The sequence below is a fragment of the Artemia sp. Qi Xiang Cuo genome, chromosome 18 (assembly GCF_049724085.1).
Source record: "Artemia sp. Qi Xiang Cuo chromosome 18, ASM4972408v1, whole genome shotgun sequence".
Lineage (NCBI taxonomy): Eukaryota > Metazoa > Arthropoda > Branchiopoda > Anostraca > Artemiidae > Artemia > Artemia sp. Qi Xiang Cuo.
This window is the reverse complement of record NC_142811.1, coordinates 58,497,919-58,519,363: the sequence shown is the minus strand read 5'-3', so window position 1 is coordinate 58,519,363 and position 21,445 is coordinate 58,497,919. Positions and strand designations below refer to the sequence as shown.

The 21,445-nt window shown below is 35.0% G+C and overlaps 1 long non-coding RNA gene across 3 annotated transcripts in view; it reads left to right on the top strand.

The window, feature by feature from the left end:
* The window catches only part of LOC148941704 (uncharacterized), a 127,315-nt gene that overhangs the window by 43,371 nt on the left and 62,499 nt on the right, over positions 1-21,445 (top strand). For 2 of the 3 annotated variants that reach the window (XR_016143269.1, XR_016143267.1), the window contains exon 2: positions 21,123-21,233. The exons of the other annotated variant lie outside the window; for it this stretch is intronic. This is a non-coding gene — a long non-coding RNA (uncharacterized LOC148941704). The remainder of the gene's footprint in view (positions 1-21,122; positions 21,234-21,445) is intronic. 3 annotated transcript variants of the gene reach the window in all.

The window sequence follows — 21,445 nt, the reverse complement described above, 5'->3', positions numbered from 1 at the left end:
TCTTATACTTTATGTGATATTCCAATCAATCTCATTAGCATTATGCTTGTAAAAAGCCCATAGTTTTCTTGGCATTGAAATTTGTCAATAGCGTATAAAATGTTCAAGAGCCTTTTGTTTTGTAGAACAAAGAATGCGAATCTCTACAGAGTACAATGAAAGTACCTTATGGAATTCTTCGAATTTAATCATCTCTTATTTGGTGCTTTTCGAAGGGATATTTGGCTGATTTTTAAATGGGAGTTTAAAACGGAATTTCAAACTTAATTAAGGTTTAATCTGCATCAGAAATATATTTAGAATAAAGTAAAAATTTTCATATTTTAAAGTAAACGTTGTACATGGTACATATCACCCACCCCGTTTTTGAATAACGTCCCGTTATTAGTATTTGCTTGCCTTCGGGTTTTAAATTATTTTGAAATTTGTCTACTGTTTGTTTTATACAATTTTAACTGATTTTATATTATTATAAGTCTATTTGGTCTTAAGCGATTAAAATTCTTTTTATATTACTTTTACTATTTTAATTAATATATTCTGCTAATTTTACTATACCGGAATAAGATATCTACTTACACCAAGGTTTTTTTTTTTTTTTTCTACGTATAACACTGATAATTCCTATATTTCTAACAATATTTGGTAAGCTTGATCTTATTCTACTACTACTAAAAAATTTTTTTTTCAAGATTATCTATAAATTTTTTTCTATCTATGCTAGCTACGGAATAATAGGACAATAATACACATAATTCTACCTAAATATATAGTGATACATACATGAATAATTTATAGCACTCACTATTAGATTACCATTTTCACTGGTAATAGAAATATTTTCACTGGGTTTTGTTATGTAAACACCACTATTATAGTATCAATATCGTCGAACTATCAAAGGTAACAATATATTAGGTAATTTCAAACCTATTTTACCAATATACTTGTCCTTTTATGTATTCGCTTTTTCTTCTGCGATTTGTGGTCCTTTGCTAGTGTTGTTGAAAGAGAAAAGATACGTCGTGTATAATTTTTTCATAGTTTAGTGTCACATTATAGATGCGTTTATTTCAGACAAAATGATTAAATTTCTGATTGCAGGTGCGTAGAATTTCACCATGAGGGTTTGTTCTCACCTGTTGTTCTTAAATGTCTTGTAGGGTGCTTTGTTGTTAAAGTCTTGAGCACTGGGATTACGTTGACGATACAGATGCTGATTATTTAAAAACAGCGGGATATGGCATGTTACTTTTCGGTTACTTTTATTACGGAGATAATGTAATTGTTAGTAAAACTGTTTCTTTGTGCACTTAACTATTACAGCTCATAAAATTGTTCATGCATGGCTAGTTTCAATTAACTTATATGGTGATTCCTTGGTAAATCGTGGGGGAATGACGCTTGAACTTGGAGCACGTCGACTTTAAACTTTAGTAACTCTTTTGACAAATTGTCTTTATCTTGTGGTGGGAGTAAATTGTAATTCAGGGGTTGTTAGTAGCAATACTTTAATTTTTATGATTCTGTTTTCGAATTGATACTTCAATAATTATCTACTAATGTTTACTGTAATGTCTCCAATGTCTCTGTAACTTCGTAATGGAGAAATATTCGAAGGTGACTTGAAGTTTAACTCGTCAATGTGTAAAGCTTTTCTTAGATTCTTTAACACACTCAACGTGGTAAAGTGGGTTCATCAATTTTATTATTAAAGATGATATACTCTTTCACGTCTTATGTGACGATAGAATTATCAAGTTTGTCATGTTTATAAAGTACTGGATATTTGAGACTTGTTACCTGATACATAATATGATTTGTAATTGAAGAAATTATTCTTCGTTGAACGATCATCGTTTTCTTGATCGAAACGTATCCGTAATTTGGTGTGCGAAGCTTGGATGAGGTTTCCTTGGGCTTTATGGCGAGTACTCTTCGTTGGTTGAGACGTGATGAAAATAGGTGCTACTGGGATATGCTTGCACTGGTTTATGCATTGGCCTGATTAGTATTTGACATTCCGTTCCAATGCCTGAAATAAAATAACTCGGCAGGATCACATGTTCTTTAAAATGTGTAGTCATGATGCAGATAAGTCATGTATCTACTGGGTACATGAATTCAGTACAGGATAATATTAGTTTAAATGTACTAGTACTACTCTACACGCAAATTGATTTTTAACAAAATGACATTTTTATTACATTGATGGAAACATTTAGGATGTTTTCCTTTGGATTTCTAAAGCATAGAAATTTTTTCTGGGTTATTATAATATAATGATGATCTAAGATGTGAACTTTTTCGAGGCAAGGTTTTCTCATTATGCTCCTTAACATATATTACTAAATAAACTTTCTTTGAATGTCCTTTAACATCTAATTACTTTTACATAAATTTACAACAATCGTTTGAACGAATTTTTACACTTCATTATTAAATTTGAGGTCTGGCTTTACAACACATTTCATGCCTGCACTGTTCACGCACTTCCGTGCTGTATAAGAAACGTATGTTGCAGCGTCATAGCCGCGCGGTTTTATGTAAACGATACTACATGGAGGGAGATAGACATAGTAAGGACGAATGGAGACCTCAATATGTCTACTCGTCTTCTAATGTCTTCCCTTTTTCTTGGCTTAAGCGATTTCATGGGGTTCTGGGTTTAACTTTTGCATTTCTGCCACTTCCCCGGGGTCTTCCTTTGGGATTTGCCTTCTTATTCTCAAGATTCTTCCATAATTGAAATTCAGTAAGGCCCTTATAGTTAAGGAAATCGCGAACATGACACACGCAGTCAGTAGTATATTCCACCAAAAATTGGTTGAGAACAATCCGTATCTTTCATCTACGTACATTAATCTCTGGTCTTCATTGGTGAATAAGGAGATCTGGGAATCTTATGCTTCTTTAATTTTTGTAAGTGTCGACGTTCTTTTATTATTTTCTATTTTTGACCATATTGAGGTTTTTATTTCATCGTTCTCTATATTTGGGATAGCATATGACAGGTTGATTGCCTTAAAATTGATTATTTTAGGACTTATCATATTCGCACTTGTGGTAATTAACGGTGTTTGAATCGTTGTCTCCTTAGTTTCACGTCGGCATCTCTGTTTTATCGTTATTTTAACTACCTCATGTAGTAGCAATTCTGTCCTGTAGCTTTGATCGATTTTCTCTGTGTTATTCTAGCCTGATAAAGTTCCCATAGTTTCGCCTGGAACAGAGCATAAACAAAGGTCGTTCATAAGGTGTATGAATATTTATCTTTTATTACTTCCTATTAAGGCTTTGCACGAATCGGATATTTTTTTCCTGTTGCGTGTCTTTTAAGAATATATCTAACATACAAGATCCAGACTTGACATTGTCAATAGGTAACGTAAGTTGGCAAACTAGGTTTTTGAATGACACACACTCCTTTAAAGCTTGGGGGTTCGCTAGAGCATATTTTCGTCTATCTTGATCAACAAGTGAATAGTCAGCATCGGGTGCGATAGCCATAAAGGAGTTCGTTTTCCTTATGTTAGCAGGAAGGTCGAGATTCTGTACAAGTCATATATCGATTGTTGGTTTATCAATGGAATTGTCACTACTGCGAATAATTGTTCATTTATTACCGTGATGTGTACTTTTAGCTTTGTATAGTAAAGGAATAATTGTTATCTTCTAGGATCTTTATTGTTATTAATGTTTGTGTTATGTTTTTATTCGAATAAATTGAATTGAATTGAATTGATACTTCTGGTTCTATAGGTAAATGTAAACCAAACGTTAGGTGTGTTTTAATTTCATCTAGAATGCTTTTTAAGTTGGAAGGGTCTACCAGGTCGTATGACAAGGTTCCTCCCGTGAGGGCAAATAATGCGAACTCAAATTTACTAACGTCGGTTGCTAGATTTAGTAATGACATGGTAATCATATCGAGTGACAACATGGTAAGGCTCGAATCTGTAACCACACGATCCACTTCATTCCTTAAGTAACTCATTACGTTTACGGTTTTTGAGATTTTCTTGTATATCATTTCGACTTTATCTCTTTGGTATTTAGCTATACTTGATTGTATTTTTGGACGTGTAACGTAATGTTCATGGCATTATTTAGCTTTTTTACATTTTCCCTTAGGATATTCAGGTCTTCTTCCGTTGTTAAACCAAAAAGGCGGGAGGCGAGTTCTCCTATAATGGGAATTAGGCTTGTCGATCTCCGATATTTGCTTCTTCAAAAAAATACTTCAAAAATTCGCGTCGTACTTTGTTTTAATTTTTGTATTTCTGTATTAAATAGTTCAAACAAGGCTTGTAATCTTTGTCTGTATAATATTAAAAAGGCTTGGTGAATTGACATTTTTTTGGGCGTTTTTCTCTCTTAGGTCAGGTAATGGTTCAATATCTTATTTTGTTGGCTCGTCGGCCATTGCTAATCTAATATAAGTGTGTTTACCATCTATGGTCCAACATTTCTTGGGCACATAGTCATTTTCTTCCTCTTTCTCATAACTATTTTTCTTTTCTTTTGGTTTAACCGCTTGTACTTTTATTGCTTGTGTCTCGGTATGTCTTACTGGAGTTTTTGCCTTCATGCCTATAGTGAATATGAACTTTGGCTGGGTGCACGTAAACATGGAACCTTCAGACCAAGTCAATTTTGTTATTATGGGTGGTTTGTGATAACTCAGGTTGGTCAGACTTTCAGGTGAAAGCTTATTAAGTGCGGTCATTTCTGGGAATGTATTTGTCGTAGTTTCTGACATTTAAGATTGTATTTCTCTTATTGATTTGTCATGAACAGGTGGGGTTGTTTTTGTCTTTTTCTTTCATTTCGGTAGGGTTTTTGTTTCTATTATCTTGCTGTGTATTTGAAAATTTCAACTCTTTTAGGTTAATAATTTGTCTGTAGTCTTTCTCCTTTGCGAGTTTTGATAATATTTGCTTTGTAACATTTTTCTCAGCATGATTCTGCTGAGAAAAGTCCTTGAGAAAAGTCCATAGGCTCGGTAATTCATTTAGCATCGCGTAGTTTCCGTCGTAAAGTTTTCCTTTCCTTGGAGTCAATGGTTTGGTATTTTCTACGGGTTTCAAGATCTTTAGATAAGCGTTCAACGTTATTCGTTGACCTTTTTTGTCTATTGTCTCTGGTACCGGTCACTAGTGCCATGTCTATTCCCGCCATGTTTTTGTCAAAATCATCTATTATGAATTTTTATTTTGGTTTTGGGAAAGTTGGAACTTGGGATTCTTTTTTTTCCTTACTATGCATCATTTTACTGGCCTGTAATACTTCATCTGATCTTAGGAATTGAAATATGGATTCCTTGAGTTCATTTGTATTTTTCTCGAGTCTCGTCACTTGTTGAAATAAGGTTCTAAATGGTTGGGGATCCAATTTCAGAAAGATTTTCTATGCATTATGGCTGGCTAGAAGCGAATTTTCATTCTTAAATATAACTCCCTGTTTTACAATATCTCGTGCTGCTGCGTGAACAACGAGGATTATTATGATGTTCTTACGCCTCATCTTTTTTCTTGATTATAAAATCAATCTGTTATTAACTTTATCTATTCTTGGAAAATTCGTTTTATTTGTTCTTCTTTTTTTGTTAAGACATTTTGAATTTTTTTTTATTTAGTTTTTTGAAATATTTTACGTCATTAACTAAACAATACTGATCTGTAAGCAGAGTACAGTTTTTTGTTGGTGAAAGACTTCTTAAAAATAGGATTGTCATGAAATTCTGTATTTACTCTAGTGATTATGTATTGTTATAAATAGTCAAAATATACTTCAAACACTTAGTTAACAATTGCACAGTGGCGTATATTTTTTTTGTATTTAGAAAGTGGCACATAAATAATTTATCAGCTAACCTACGCAACAATATACTTCTAGCCCACTTTCATCGTTAGTCTTTTAAAGACTTTATTGACATTCTTACAAGTAAAATTATTCAAGTTCAAGTTCAAGTTCCATTTATTTCCATAAATAACAATAACAAAAACAATATCCCAAAGGGCTCAATGGCCCGTTATTTGGGAAACGACACATAATAAATGACTAATATTAAAACTTGGCATAAACAATACTAAACAATGTCTAATTTAAAAATCTATAAGGAAAAGAAGTCAACTCACCAACAGTCCACACGAAACAGCGACCCTCCTATCACCCGACAATAAAAAAATAAATCAAAAACGAAAAACTCTCTACATCATCGAGGATCCAACGCCAACAAAAAAACAATACAACAACTATAAACTAATTAATATTTAGCTTTAATAAGAAACTTTTCATCTGTCTTTTATTAGGCTCTGCGTTAATGCAAAAATTATTCTTTTACACGAGAGCATTGAGGTAATTGTATGGTTTAACTTATCATAGGATATACACAAATCGAGTTACTTGATTTATAATGTTTACAATATATATATACTTGCAAGATAGGAAACTTTTGAAACAGGGTGGTTTACGATATGTCTTTTTGTAAGGACATTTTAATTCTATTTATAAATATGATTCCTTCCATGCTCATTAGCATTATGCTTGTAAAAAGTCCGTAGTTTTTTCGGCTTTGAAATCTGTCAATAGCGTATAAAATGTTGAAGAGCATTTCGTTTTGTAGAACAAAGAATGCGAATCTCTACAGAGTACAATGAAAGTACCGTTTGGAATTCTTTGAATTTAATCATCTCTTATTTGGTGCTTTTCGAAGGGATATTGGCTGATTTATAAATGGGAGTTTGAAACGGAATTTCAAACTTAATTAAGGTTTAATCTACATCGGAAATATATTTAGAATAAAGTAAACTTTTTATATTTTAAAGTAAACGTTGTACATGGTACATATTTTTTTTTTTTTTTTTTATTTTTTTTTTTTTTAAGTGACAAGAATTTTATTTGGGCAATTTCCTACAAAATCCTCTTTTGGGAAACCATATTTGTACTTGAAACGTCTTTTCAGACTGATTAGGAGATCTTGCAGCAGTTATCGCAAAGTTTGTCTGGTTTCAGGTCATTCAGGATATTTCTTGTTCTCTGATCGCAGGTTTTACTACATCTAAACCAATTGTGGCAGTCAACACCCAAGCAAAGACAAGGGTCAGAGTCTGAAGAATCTTCTTGAGGTTGATTGTTTCCAGGGTCAGAGTCTGAAAAATCTTCCTGAGGTTGATTGTTTCCATGGTCAGAGTGAATTTCCTCTGTTTTGGAGTTGTAGAATACTGCCGAATTTGCGCCTTTTTTAGCTTTGAGTTTTCGTCAGAGTTTTCGCCCTGGAGTTTTCGTCGGACGCGGTTGAGTTACGATGACATTATTTGGTAGTTCGACATCACCAATCGCTGACTGACTGAGCATTCGCTCAATAACACTGGCTGAATGCTTGAGCCGTTGAAACCCTTCTGGTGTCAGTCCAGGTCTTTCTGACAGTTCTGTCAATACTTCTTCAGGCGATGAAGTATCTCCTCTCCTTGGCCCACCTCCTTTCGGAGGGCCCGCCACTTAACTCTTATGCTGACAAAATCAAACATTATGCAGCCAAAACTACCCAATAGTTTTTTCGCAATATTAATCACTAAATACTCATTTTTCTAATAATACTTCAAACTAAGTTTTAGACAATGTCCTACTCTGTCTTTCTAATACTTTATGTGAAATTCCAATCAATCTCATTAGAATTATGCTTGTAAAAAGTCCGCAGTTTTTTCGCCTTTGAAATTTGTAAATAGTGTATAAAATGTTGAAGAGCATTTCGTTTTGTATAAAAAATAATGCGAATCTCTACATAGTACAATAAAAGTACCTTATTGAATTCTTTGAACTTAATCATCTCTTATTTGGTGCTTTTCGAAGGAATATTTGGCTGATTTATAAATGGCAGTTTGAAACGGTATTTAAAACTTAATTAAGGTTTAATCTACATCGGAAATATATTTAGAATAAAGTAAACTTTTCATATTTTAAAGTAAACGTTGTACATGGTACATATCACCCATCCCGTTTTTGAATAACGTCCCGTTATTAGTATTTGCTTGCCTTCGGGTTTTAAATTATTTTGAAATTTGTCTACTATTTGTTTCATACAATTTTAACTGATTTTATATTATTATAAGTCTATTTGATCTTAAGCTATTAAAACTCTTTTTATATTACTTTTCCTTTTTATTTCATATAGACAGCTAAGTTTCCTCTACTAGACTAAAATATCTACATACACCAAGGTTTTTTTTTTCTATGTCTACCACTGATATTTACTATGATTCTAACAATATTTGGTAAGCTTGATCTTATTCTACTACTACTAAAAATTTTCTTTTTTTTCAAGATTATCTTTAAATTTTTTTCTATCTATGCTAGCTACGGAATAATAGGAATAATAATCTCTACAGAGTACAACGAAAGTACCTTTTGGAATTCTTTGAACTTAATCATCTCTTATTTGGTGCTTTTCGAAGGGATATTTGGCTGATTTATAAATGGGAGTTTGAAACGGAATTTCAAACTTAATTAAGGTTTAATCTACATCGGAAATATATTTAGAATAAAGTAAACTTTTCATATTTTAAAGTAAACGTTGTACATGGTACATATCACCCATCCCGTTTTTGAATAACGTCCCGTTATTAGTATTTGCTTGCCTTCGGGTTTTAAATTATTTTGAAATTTGTCTACTGTTTGTTTCATACAATTTTAACTTATGTTATGGGGGGGAGGGGTTTGTGGTGGAGCGGACCACCTAACTGAGGAGTCCGTGGGAAAAGACCAACATTTCCCGAGTGTCGTCAATCTAGGCATATAAACATCGTTCATGAAAGTTTGAAATACCTTGGTGGCGTTGCCAATGTATAGCATACGAACTAGAGGGCTACTCTTGAAATCTAGATACGAACATATAAAATAAAACTGTAAAAATAGAAAAGTAATAGGTTTATTAGACTTACATGATTAAACATACGGCATCGAACTTCAGTAAGCAATGGCAAATACCAGAATGTTCAATACGGGAATGACAATAATATAATGAACTTATTAGAATGCCCATAACATAATGCCTAATGCATAATAATGCCTCGAAAAACACTTTTTCACTACTATATAACATGAGTTTTGATTCTGAGCAATAATCACTATTTTCCAATTGGCCCATCTCCTCACGGAGGGCCCGTCACTTTACTCTTATGCTGACAAAATCAAACATTATGCAGCCAAAACTACCCAATAGTTTTTTCGCAATATTAATCACTAAATACCCATATTTCTAATAATACTTCAAACCAAGTTTTAGACAATGTCCTACTCTGTCTGTCTAATACTTTTTGTGATAATCATCTCTTATTTGGTGCTTTTCGAAGGGATATTTGGCTGATTTATAAATGGGAGTTTGAAACGGAATTTCAAACTTAATTAAGGTTTAATCTACATCGGAAATATATTTAGAATAAAGTAAACTTTTCATATTTTAAAGTAAACGTTGTACATGGTACGCTTACTGTTTTTGATATTTTCTTTTAAATCGCTTCAGTTTTGTCTTTTTGGTATTTGGCTATACTGGCTTGTATTTTTTGGACCTGTAAGGTCACGTTCATCGCGTTATTTAGATTTCCTATGTTTTCCCTTAGTATATATATGTCTTCTTCAGTCGAAAGCCCAAATAAGCGTGAGGCTAATTCTCCCACGATTGGTATTAGACTAGCTGATCTTCGGTATTTGCTTTTTCGAAAAAATACTTCGAAGATTCTTGTGGTACTTTGCTTTAACTTTTGTATTTCTGTATTGAATAATTCAAATAGTGCTTGCAGTCTTTGTCTATACAGTATTAAAAAGGATTGGTGAATCAATACTCTTAAGGCGTTTTTTTTTTTTAGTTCAGGTAATGGTTCGATATATTCCCTTGCCGGCTCGTTGGCCATTGCTAATCTTACACAGGTACGTTTGCCATCTATTGTCCAACATTTCTTGTGTACGTAATCGTATTCTTCCTCTTTTTTATTTTTCTTTTCTGCTGGTTTAATTGCTTGTACTTTCATCGTTTGTGTTTCGGTTTGCATTACTGGGAGTCTGGCTCTAAAGTCTATAGTGAATACGCCACTCGACCGGGTGCGGTAAAGCATGGGTCCTGTTGACCATGTCCATTTTTTAAGTATCGTTGGTCTTAGATAAGTTAGTGTGGTCAAATTTCTAGGTGCTTTCTTGCTAAGTGCGCTCATTTCTGGGACTGTGCTAGTCGTAGTTTCCGACATTGAAGATTGTATATCTCTTACTGGGGTCTCATATGTAGGCGTGGTTGTCTTTGTGTCTTTTCTTTTTCCTTCAGTGGGCTTCTTATTCTTATCGTCTTGTTGTGTATTTGAGAATTTAAATTCCTTTAGGTTGATAATTTGTTTGTAGTCTTTTTCCTTTGTGAGTTTTGATAATATTTGTTTCGTAATATTTTGTTCATCATGATTTTGCCATAATTCCTTGAGAAAAGTCCATAGGCTCGGTAGTTCGTTAATCATTGCGTAATTTTCATCATAGAGTTTATTTTTCTTGGGAGACGTCAAGAAGGAACCTGCGGTATATTTTCTCGTAGTATATTCGCTTAAGGATCCGTCCACATTACTTTATTCTCTTTTCCTTGTTTTCTCTGTTGTTAGTTCCTAGAGCTTTATCGATCTCTGCCATTTTCTTGTCAAAGTCGTCCACTATGAATTTCGACTTTTGTTTAGGAGGAATGGGGGGTAGATTTCCTGTATTTTCCTTGTGGTGCATGTCTTTCGTGGTCTGCAACCTTTTGTATGATTTTAAGAATTGGAATATAGAGTTCTTTAATTCATTGGTATTCTTCTCTAGTCTCATTACTTGTTGAAATAGGGTTTCAAACGGTTTGGGATCCAGTTTCATAAATATTTTCCAGGCATTGTGGCTTGCAAGTAACGAGTTCTCATGTTTGAAGATTATTCCATGTTCTACGATATCTTGGGCTATAGTTTGTGAAATGAAGATTGTTATGACATTTGTTATCCACATCCTTTTTGCTGTTTATAACTGGAACAGAGCTTCGGTATGTCAAAACACTTGTAGTAAATGACACTAAGTTAAAACTGCTCACTGGTAATACAAGTAACGTTCAGTACTATTGTCTATTTAATTTACATAGGATAAAAAGTTGAAAATGAGTCTACAATAAAACTGGCCTGAGTCTCAAGTAAGACTCTCATAAGATTCATACGAGATTGACATTAACTGGAAAAAGACTCACTCCAAATTGCTAAGTTCGAGAGTACTATACTCTGAGATTTTAGCCGAAGGTTACATTCAGGCGTTACTAAAGAGCGCATTATACTGATCCTATTGGTCCTCTATTACTATTGGACAGTGCTGTACCAATCAGCTATTCGATTTTAACTAACTTTTGATACGATTTATTACTCTTTAAAACTTCACTTTGGAATTTCTCTTAGCTGAACAAAGTTTTTACCCTATAATTAAAACAAGATACATAGTCTTACATTGTATTTCAAGAAAATGTTTTTAAAGTTTTACCTTGTAATTACAGCGGAATATTTAGTTTTACTTTTGTATCTTGAGAAAATGTTTTTAAGGTTTTTACCTTGTAATTATAGCGGAACATTTATTTATCGCCGTTGCCTTTTTTTTGTCGTGGGAACAATTCTTTTCATAGTTACGATTGTAATACAATGTTTCGCTACTTTTCAAATTTGACAATTAAGTGTTACTTAAATTCTTTGGGTTTGTCTTCTGGGCAGTTTTATTTTTAATTGGAAAATTTCGGGGTCTTGGAAATTGATTCCATTACATATTTGTCTTCTGGGCAGTTTTATTTTTACTTGGAAAATTTTGGGGTCTTGGAAATTGATTCCATTACAGAGCACTGAAAAGGATCAGCAAAATAATGAATTTTAAAGGGTGTGAAGGTTAGTGTGAAAGAATAAGTTTGAAAATTAATTTTCAGAAGACTAAGTCACTAAACCCGTGTGGAGAATTGTATTAAGTTGAAGAGGTGATGTTGGGCAATTATTGTTCTCAGTTCTCTCTTCTTTGTTATTTTTTTGTTTTGTTGGGCAACGAATAGATGAATCAAATAGCTAGCATCACATACCTAGGTACTATCATAGGCAGCGCAATAGCGCTGCCTAGTAAAGAACGATGTCGGGAAAATTTATTATTTGTTTAATTTATTTATTCTTGGTCTTAGACCAGGGCACTTTGTATTAAAGAAGTTGCCATAAAAACTTCAAAAAAGGGTCATTCAATTGGAAATTAGAGTGGCTTGTTCCCTTTTAAATATTCAAAATTGATTAGAGGGCAATTAACACCCCTTCTCACGCCCACCTTTTCCCCAAACACATCCAATCAAAATTTTGATATAGCCATTATGTTCAGCATAGTTGATTTCCAGATAGAAATTATATCTTTGAGGATGACACTCTCCCCAAAGCCCTCAGGGTAAGGGTTGTAAGCTGTACCCTGGGGGTATGTATGGTTTTGATAGAAATCTTTGTCGTAGAAACTTGAAAAAGGATACATTTATTTGAAAATTCAAAGAGATAGTGCTTTTTTGGATATCGAAAATTGATTGGAAGGCAATTAACCCCCTCTCCCCCCGACCTTTTCCCCTAATACATCTAATCAAAATTATTAGATAGCCATTTTGTTGAACGTAGTTAAAAGTTTTAGAAATTAGGTCTTAACGGATGATAACCCCCTCAGAGCCCTTTGGGCAAAGGTTATAAGTTATGCCCTGGGGGCATATATGGTTTTTATAGATAGTGATGTTGTAGAAACTTCAAAAAGGGCTCATTCGACTGGAAATTGGAAGGGCGTGTGACCTTTTTAATAGTTGAAAGTGATTGGAGGATAACTAAAACCCCTCTTCACACCCACCATTTCCCCAAACACATCCTATCGAAATTTTGAGATTGCTATTTTGTTCGACCTGGTTAAAGAGTCTGGAAATTATGTTTTGAGGATGACACTCCCCCCAAAGCCCTCAGGGCAAGGGTTGTAAGTTATGCCCTGGGGGCATATAAGTTTTTTTTAATAGAAAGCGTTGTCGTAGAAAATTCAAAAAGGAATCATTCGATTGGAAATTGAAACGGCTAGTGCCCTTTTTAATAGTAGAAAGTGATGGATGGCAAGTAACCCCTTCTCACGCCCACCATTTCCCAAACACATCCAATTAAAATTTTGAGATAGCCATTTTGTTCAAAGTGGTTGAAGGGTCCGGAAATTATGTCTTTGAGGATGACACCCCCTCACAGCCCTCAGGTCAACGGTTGTAAGTTGTGCCCTGGGGCATATATTATTATTATTATTTATTGGAAAACTTGTCATACAAAAAAGGAAAAGACGGAGCAGTAAGCAAAACAAAAAAAAGCAACACACATAAACTTAGGAGTTATACATGTGGTTTGTAGTAACGAACGCTGGAGCTATGATCTAAATCAGCACTTAGAACAAATTACACAAAACGAGAAAGAAAAACACAATTATATAATGCTCTGTAGGTACGCGACATGTTTCTTTTCTTTTGTTAGGCTCCTAAATACTTAACAAAAATAAATAATATGAACAACATTGAATCAAGCCGTAAATGGTAAAAAAAAACAAAAAAAAAACAGAGTGAACCAACAAAAGTGAATTAAAAAAAGATATACAGTAGATATTCATTTTAACTAGTGTAAATATGACAAGAAACGGTAAAAAACAGTTAAACGACATTTGCGCCCGCTGGTCTTGAACTCAGATCACTCTCAACAAATGATTCATTTTCTCCGATATACATAAATAACAGAAATAAGGAAATTACACAATCACGGATCCTTTTACAACTTTACTTAAAGCAATTTGCTTAAAAGAACCGATAATTAATAAACAACTCTATTATTAGTAATATACGCAATATATTATCAAAAAAAAATTGACACCAAAATTGAGAATAACCAGCGTCGCTTAAATTGGACTCATACGAAAAGAGACTAAATCATCAGTCAGTTTAAAAAACTGCAACAATTACACTAAGCGCGAAAACAAACACTTAAAAACAAATAAATAAAAAAACACAACAAATACATCTTAACTAATGGGCCAATACTGACGACCAGGGATGATTCAACTTCATTAAACGGGAATTATAAGCACGAATTTGCTTTTCCACAGCTATAATGGGGCCAGCAATGCTGAATTTTCTAATCAGATAAGAATTGCGCTCCCAAGAGGGAAAACATAAAAGAAATTTTTTCGAACCGGAAGAAAACTGAACGAATTTTTGACTTGTCAGAATTTGTGAGCATTTTCCAAAACGGCGATATGTACAAATAATGTGGTAGAGCGACAGAGTTAAAACGTTTCGAGAGAAGATGGCGGTTGAACCGTAACTTATTAGTCACAAAAGAAGCATATGATAACCCAACTCTACGCTCAATGTGAGCAATTAATAGTTGTCGCGTGTGCATTACTGATGAACCAATGGGAAGACCGAGGTAGGTGATATGATCTACTGGCTTAATCCTACTATTTCCGAGAGCAATATACCTAGGCGACGCTTGCTTCCAATTGAAGAATACAACTTCGGACTTTTCAGCATTGAACTGAAGACCTAGTTTTGCATACTCAGATTGTAGCGTTGCGAAAATCTCGCTAATGCGCTGGATAGTGCGGCTCACATTTAAAACGTCGTCTGCATAACACATGAAAGATGAATTAAGACCGCTAAAGATGAAAGATGTGGGAACAGCTGACTGTGCATCAAGAACTCCATTATTGAAGAGTGAAGAGTAAGAAACAGCACCTTGACGGGTACTTTTTTCGACATTGACAAAAATATTAGGGGTTGGTGCATAGACTTGAGAGCCGTCAACTTTAGCTAATGGGTGAAGTATTAGGCGAACTTTAAGACGATAATACATGTCTCGAATGGCTCTGATATATGAGGGGCTCACTCCACGTTTTGCTGCATGGAGTAGTATAGCGGCGTGAATGAGAGAGTCGAACGCTTTACGAACATCATGCCCAGCCAACACGAGAGTTTCACCTGATGCATCAGCATCCATCAATGCGTTCCCGACAACCGACAAAGCGTGGGCACAACCGAGACGCGGCTGGAATCCAAATTTGGTTAGGTGGAACATAGCATTTTGCGTTCAGTTGGTCAATGAACAGAAGTTCAAAAAGCTTACAGAAGGAAGTATCCACTGTTATGGGGCGGAAGGACGAGCACTGGGTTGCGAGTTTACCATTCTTTGGAATTGGAGTGAGATCTCCGATTGAGAAAGAAGACGGTACAACTCCTTGGGTAACAATCATCTGCATCAAAAGAGAAATATGGTCTACCAGCAGCTCGCTTCCATGCAGAACGTGAAGAGCGCTTATTTTATCGATGCCAAAAGATTTCTCACGCTTTAGGCGTTGGATTGCTCGCAGTACAGAATCACCTGAAACAACAAAATTGTCGGTTGGACACCTAGACAGAAATTTATCAAGCTTATCTTCCTATTCGGACTGTAGGGCGGCATCTGCTGCGGACAATTCAGCAGAGAAGTATGAATTCCATTCGGAATCAGGAATAACTTGGGCAGATAGGTGGGCCCTAGGAGGATCTCTTGATACATTTCTCCAGAAGGAAGGTTGGGGCAGAGAAGCTTGCTGGGAAGTCTCTTCAACTATCTGGCTCACGTGGATACATAGTTCTCTTGCAAACTTTCTTTTGATAGAAAGACGAATGTCTGAAACCCAGCCAGAGCGAGGACGGTTGCACTGGAGCCACAAATGGTACCAAAATTTGAATTTTCTCCAAGCTTCAACTAGGCTCGGATTACTGGACCAGTGCTTTGTGACACCCCGATGTATACGTTTAAGAGGTATACTGGCTTTTTCTGCGCATTGCAGAGCATGGCAAATTTATGCAAGATAGATATCTAACAACATCCGTATTTCATTTGCATCAACTTGCTGATTTTCCATGAGCAGCTGGAACGGAACATGAATTTTATGTAGGACAGAATTAATTACTGCAGCAAAAAGGTCATCTTGGATATTTTCGCAATCCCTGTAAAATTGGGCGTGGGGCTGATGGGGTTGTGTAGTGGGAGTAGACTGAGCAGAGGAACAATAAATAGATGCAGATATTGGAAGGTGGTCTGATAGATGGTAACAGGTGACACTTGGAGATTTACAGAAGAAACTGCATGGTCAAGGTTCGATACGTGACTTTAATGGTTTGTGTAAGTATAGTCAAGATCTTTCGGCAATATCCTAAGCCAATTGTCAAAAATACCAGACAAAATAGAAGTACGCAATAACGAGGCGTCAGTTAAATTACAGTTAAAATCTCCTATAATAATACAACACTTACCTAACAGGCGAATCTTTGAAAGGCAAGACCCTAGATTCTCACACGCAGAAGTAAATAAAAATTCCGATCGGTCATTGCGATAATGTTGGGAGATAGACGTTTACAATAACATACTCTTTTACACGGACAGCAAAAAAAAATCACATGAATCAAAAATACTCGACTGGCACGAGGTCCTAACAAGCATCGCAATACCACCCGAGGGGCGGCCACTGGAAGCGGATCGTTTAGCAGGCATCGAATAGCTAGTAAAATTATTTTCTATTTTCAGAAGGCCTAAACTATGACTCGTCAAACAATACTCTTGCAAGCACAATACGTCACAATTCGAAAGCAAACCTTTTATCACAGGAAGTTTGACTAAAAGTTCACCACTAATATTCCACGAAAGTACAGCTTGCGTAGTAGTAGACACATCCATATCATACCGTGGGCTTTGCTAGTTGACTGTTGTTAGTAAGACAGTTTACATTGTAATAAGCATGGCCTGCAACTTTACATTCTAGACAGAACATTTTTTCCGAACACGGAAAGGCACTGTTTGAGGTGTGATCGCATGATCCACAGCGAGAGCAGAGGGCCCGATTGGAGCACTGTGAGGCCAGATGCCCAGTCTTATGACACGAGAAACAACGCTTTGGGAGATATACAAATGCTTGTGCAGAAAGCTTTTCGTAGCCATCTTTCACAGAAACTTTTAAGAACTGATCCAGGTTTTGTTTTGATTCAAAGTAGACCTTGAACGCTCGGGACTTTTCGCACTGTGAAACTTTCACGCAATTTGGTACAAGATATTTTACTTGATTCTCATCGTATTCGATCGGTACACCTTTAAGGATCCCTATAAACAAGTGGGGATTTCAGACTCACCGAGATACCTGAGGTACTGTTTTTAGCATTCTCGGCAATTTTATTCGCTGCACGCTTTGACTTAACAGCAAGTTTTCCATTCCGAAGCTGATTTTTTATGTTCACTTATTTCACCCGAGGCCTCAGGGCAAAGTTTATCGACGAAGTTCCTTTCGAGCATAAGGTGAGGTCAGGTTTGCAGGACAGTTTTTTAATACAACGGCAAACGTAGGAGCTGGGGCAGGGTTAATTGTTACGTTGGTATCAATTCTAGCTGGCCAAACAGGACGTGAATGCGTCGCATTCTCTAAAAAGCCGTCAATTTCCCGAGAGAGTTCATTAACTTTCGAGACTAAAGTAGCCGAGACTGCCTCCCCGATTGTTGGGGTTTCAGAAGGTGATAATATAACAAAAGTGGGAAGAGGCAAATTATTCTTTGCCGCCTGATTTTACTATTTACAAATATCAAACACATTATCTTCATTCTCTGCATGTTTCACGCACTGGCTCTGAATATTCAGCTCTTTATATATAAATTCTTTATTACTTATGATAGTACCATGATCAAAAAAAATTACATGTTTTCAGAGAATCAGATCAATTTTTGCACCTTCAAGGATAGATCTGGTGACATAGTTCAGTAATGGGTTTAAAATAATTTTCCTATTTTGATCGGTCATTGCGCAATCTAATTATCATAGCCAGGGACAGTCGAGTATTCCAATTAAAATATATATGTAGTAGTTCAATTAATATGTATGTCAAATAGCATAATCCAAGTTCAAGGTGAACTATTTTCAAGTACAAATCCGATTATGAAATTAATTCAATAAAAACCGTAGGTAATCACAAATATCTTACTGTATTGACAGTCTTATTCTATGAATGAGATTATATCCATAAAGAGGTGTTTTCAGTATGAACTCTCAATGTAGACTCGATATGTTTTCTTTATAGAAAGCGTTGTGATAGAAACTTCAAAAAGGGCTACGAAAATCAAGGAGCTGTTTGAAAAATAACCAAGAGTTTTGAAGTGATTGGAGGGCAACTAACCCTCCTCACGCCCACCATTTCCCCAAACACATCAAATCAAAATTTTTAGATAGCAAGTTTCTTCAACGTAGTTGAAAGCTCTGGAAATTAGGTCTTTGAGGATGGACCTCCCCCCAGCCCTCAGGGCACGGGTTATAAGTTATGCCCTGGGGCATATAGGGTTTTTATTATAAGGATCATCGTAGAAACTTCAAAAGGGCTCATTCGATTGGAAATTGAAAGGGCTAGTGCCTTTTTAATAGTTGAAAGTGATTGGAGAGTAATTAACGTCCCTCTCAAGCCCACCATTTCCCCAAAGACATTCAATCAAAATTTCTACATAGCCATTTTGTTTAACGTAGTTGAAAGTTTTGGAAATTAGGTCTTTGAGGATGTCAACGCTCTCACAGCCCTCAGGCAAGGGTTGAAATTTATGCCCAGGGGACATTTAAGGTGTTTATAGAAAGCGTTGTCGTAGAAACTCAAAAAGGGCTCATTCGATTGGAAATTGAAAGGGCTAGTGCCCATTTTAATAGTTGAAAGGGATTGGGAGGCTTGAACTTTTTATATTAAAGATCGATGTAGGTACAATGTATCATTTTTTTTTTGTTTAGACCAGGGCACTTTGTATCTAAGGAGTTGTCTTAGGAACTTTGAAAAGGCCCATTCCATTGAAAATAGAAAGGGCTAATGTCATTTTTGATAGTCGAAAGTAATTGGAGGGCAACTAATCCCCCTCGCACGCTCACCCTACCATCTGTCCATTATGTTTAAAAACTAAATGTTGCCTTAAGATTAAATCAAAATGTGCTGTGTTAATGCTAATTCTCAATAAGGCATCTTAGCAGTTTCCCAAGTTCAACTGAGGGTATTATGTTCAAACTTTCAGGGCTACTTCTGCTCTTAAAATTTAACCAAATCCAAATAGCGTAAGTGTATCCAAGCTATCAAAGAAAGTAAACAGATTTTTTTTTGCAAGTGGTATCAATTTTTCTATTTCAGGTCAACTAGAGGAATCTAAATTAAACATTACTATTTGTGTCCAGATTTTTAAAAGGGTGTATGCTGTTAAAAATTGCTGAAAATTTTTCTCCAGCATAAGCAGGCCAAACCATAAAGTCTTAAGAAAATGAAAAGATTTAAAGAATTATTTTCTTCTTCCCTGAAAAGACTATGTCAATATAAAACGAACAAAAAGTTAATTAAAGAAACTTTCCACAAAATAAGTTTTTCGGAGAAAAGTAAAAACTCCATTATAACAAAAATGAGCAATAATAAAATCAAATAATCTACCAAGCGTGAAACTACCACAAATCAGCATCGATAAATAAATGAAACCCAAAACGAACAGAAATTACTATAAATAACCGAGTCAAACTCAAAACGAGCAGAAATTAACATGAGTAGGGCTCCAAACCCCTATGCCTTTCCAAGGCCAGAACATAATTTGCACTATACTGAAAAAAAAAAATACAAATGAATGTGCATTTTCACTTTAATATACACATACTGATATTTAGTAATCAAAATTATAATATTATTTGATTTATTAAAGTTATAAAAGTAAAAAATTATATTTTTTCAGTAAAGTGCAAATTATGTTTGGCCTTGGGAAGGCATAGGGGTTTTTAGCCCAACTAACAATAATCGCTTCTACCGCGATCAGGGGGTCTGACAGCAGGGACAAATTACTTCAATTAGCTGCACACCATGAGCCCTGTGAATAGAAAACACTTGATTATAATAAAGAAATGATTTTAAAAAACTTTGAATATTGAAATGAATAGTATATTTTTTTCCAACTCATTTGCTGCACTGAAAAAATAATTATGTTCTAAAAGAAGTAGGAAAAATGAAACGAGGAAAGTTAGAAAATTAGTAATTAGAAAACGAGTAGGAAATTAGTAATTGTATTTATAATTTAAATATCCATGGTAAAAATTTAAGAAATATTAAAAATCTACACGCTAGGCTTATACCACAGAATTTGAGGTGTGATCTTACAAGAATGGCAACTCCGCCACCAATTCTATTGGAAGATCTATCTTTTCTTAGCACACCATAACCAGGAATTTCGAGATTCACTGATGAGTTTAAATGGGTTTTTTGAAGGTATAGTATGCCAATTTTGCGAGAAGATGCATACTTAAGAAAGTTGGTAAGTTTAGAATAATTTGAAGATCTCACATGCCATTGCAAAATTGTGATGGAGAGATAACAGAGGGTTAGCCATTGATAGGTGTAGTTTTTTAAGTATATTGCTGAAATTTGTGTTGGCTGTGTCTTTGAGATTTAGTAGGAAGTAGGTCTTAGCCATTTCTTCTAGAATTGATGAATTTTGATCCTCTTTGAGGGATGTTCTTGATGTCAGTTTAAGTTGAATATGTAGAGACATGAGTTTGTAAGTAAATTTGGATTTTCTTTCGGTGTTTCCTTTGTTGGTTTTGATAGGGCCAGTTTCTTAGGTTTTCTTTTAGAAGAATCTTGATCTTTTTCTCTTGTTGGGAGAGGAGAAATGTCTAAGATCTAGATTGCTGGGAGTGTTTTTTTGTGGCTGAGTCCTTGTAGTTTTACGCTTTACGGTTTTTTGATTATGTTGTATGTTTGTTTCAGGAAATTCAGGTGTATTTGCAGTTTGTAACATGAATTTCATTTTTTTAAATTGAAAAGGGATGTTTCCTTTTTCAGACAACACTAGAGCCATTAATCTTGACTTGTATTTTGGATATTCAGACCTGTTGTCAGAAAATGAGGACCTTTGTATTTTATGCATGTTAGTTTCATGTTTGCACTGTTTATTGTGTTTGGAGGACGGATATTTTGGCATAGATTACACCTTTTGAGGTTTTGTTTTACATTGTTGTTTTATCTGACCTGTTTTCAGACATGTTTCACGCTGTATTGGCTTAGCTTTATACTCTTTGCAAGGCTTGATCTGGCCAAATGGGAATATAGTTTTGATGAAATTCTCCAGTTTGGAATCTAGGATGATCAGGTAAGATTTAGATATGTATATACCATTGTCGGGGTTTCCAAGTCTAGTGATTTTTGATACAGATAATTATTGGCTTTGGAGTCCATAAGGCCACTTTTTAGATTGGTTTCAGGAATATCTTCAGGCATAATGTATATGACAAATTTTTAAGGGGGGGGGAGGGGTGGAGGGTGAACCCATTTCCATGAATGGACTTTAATGCCTCCAAGGAA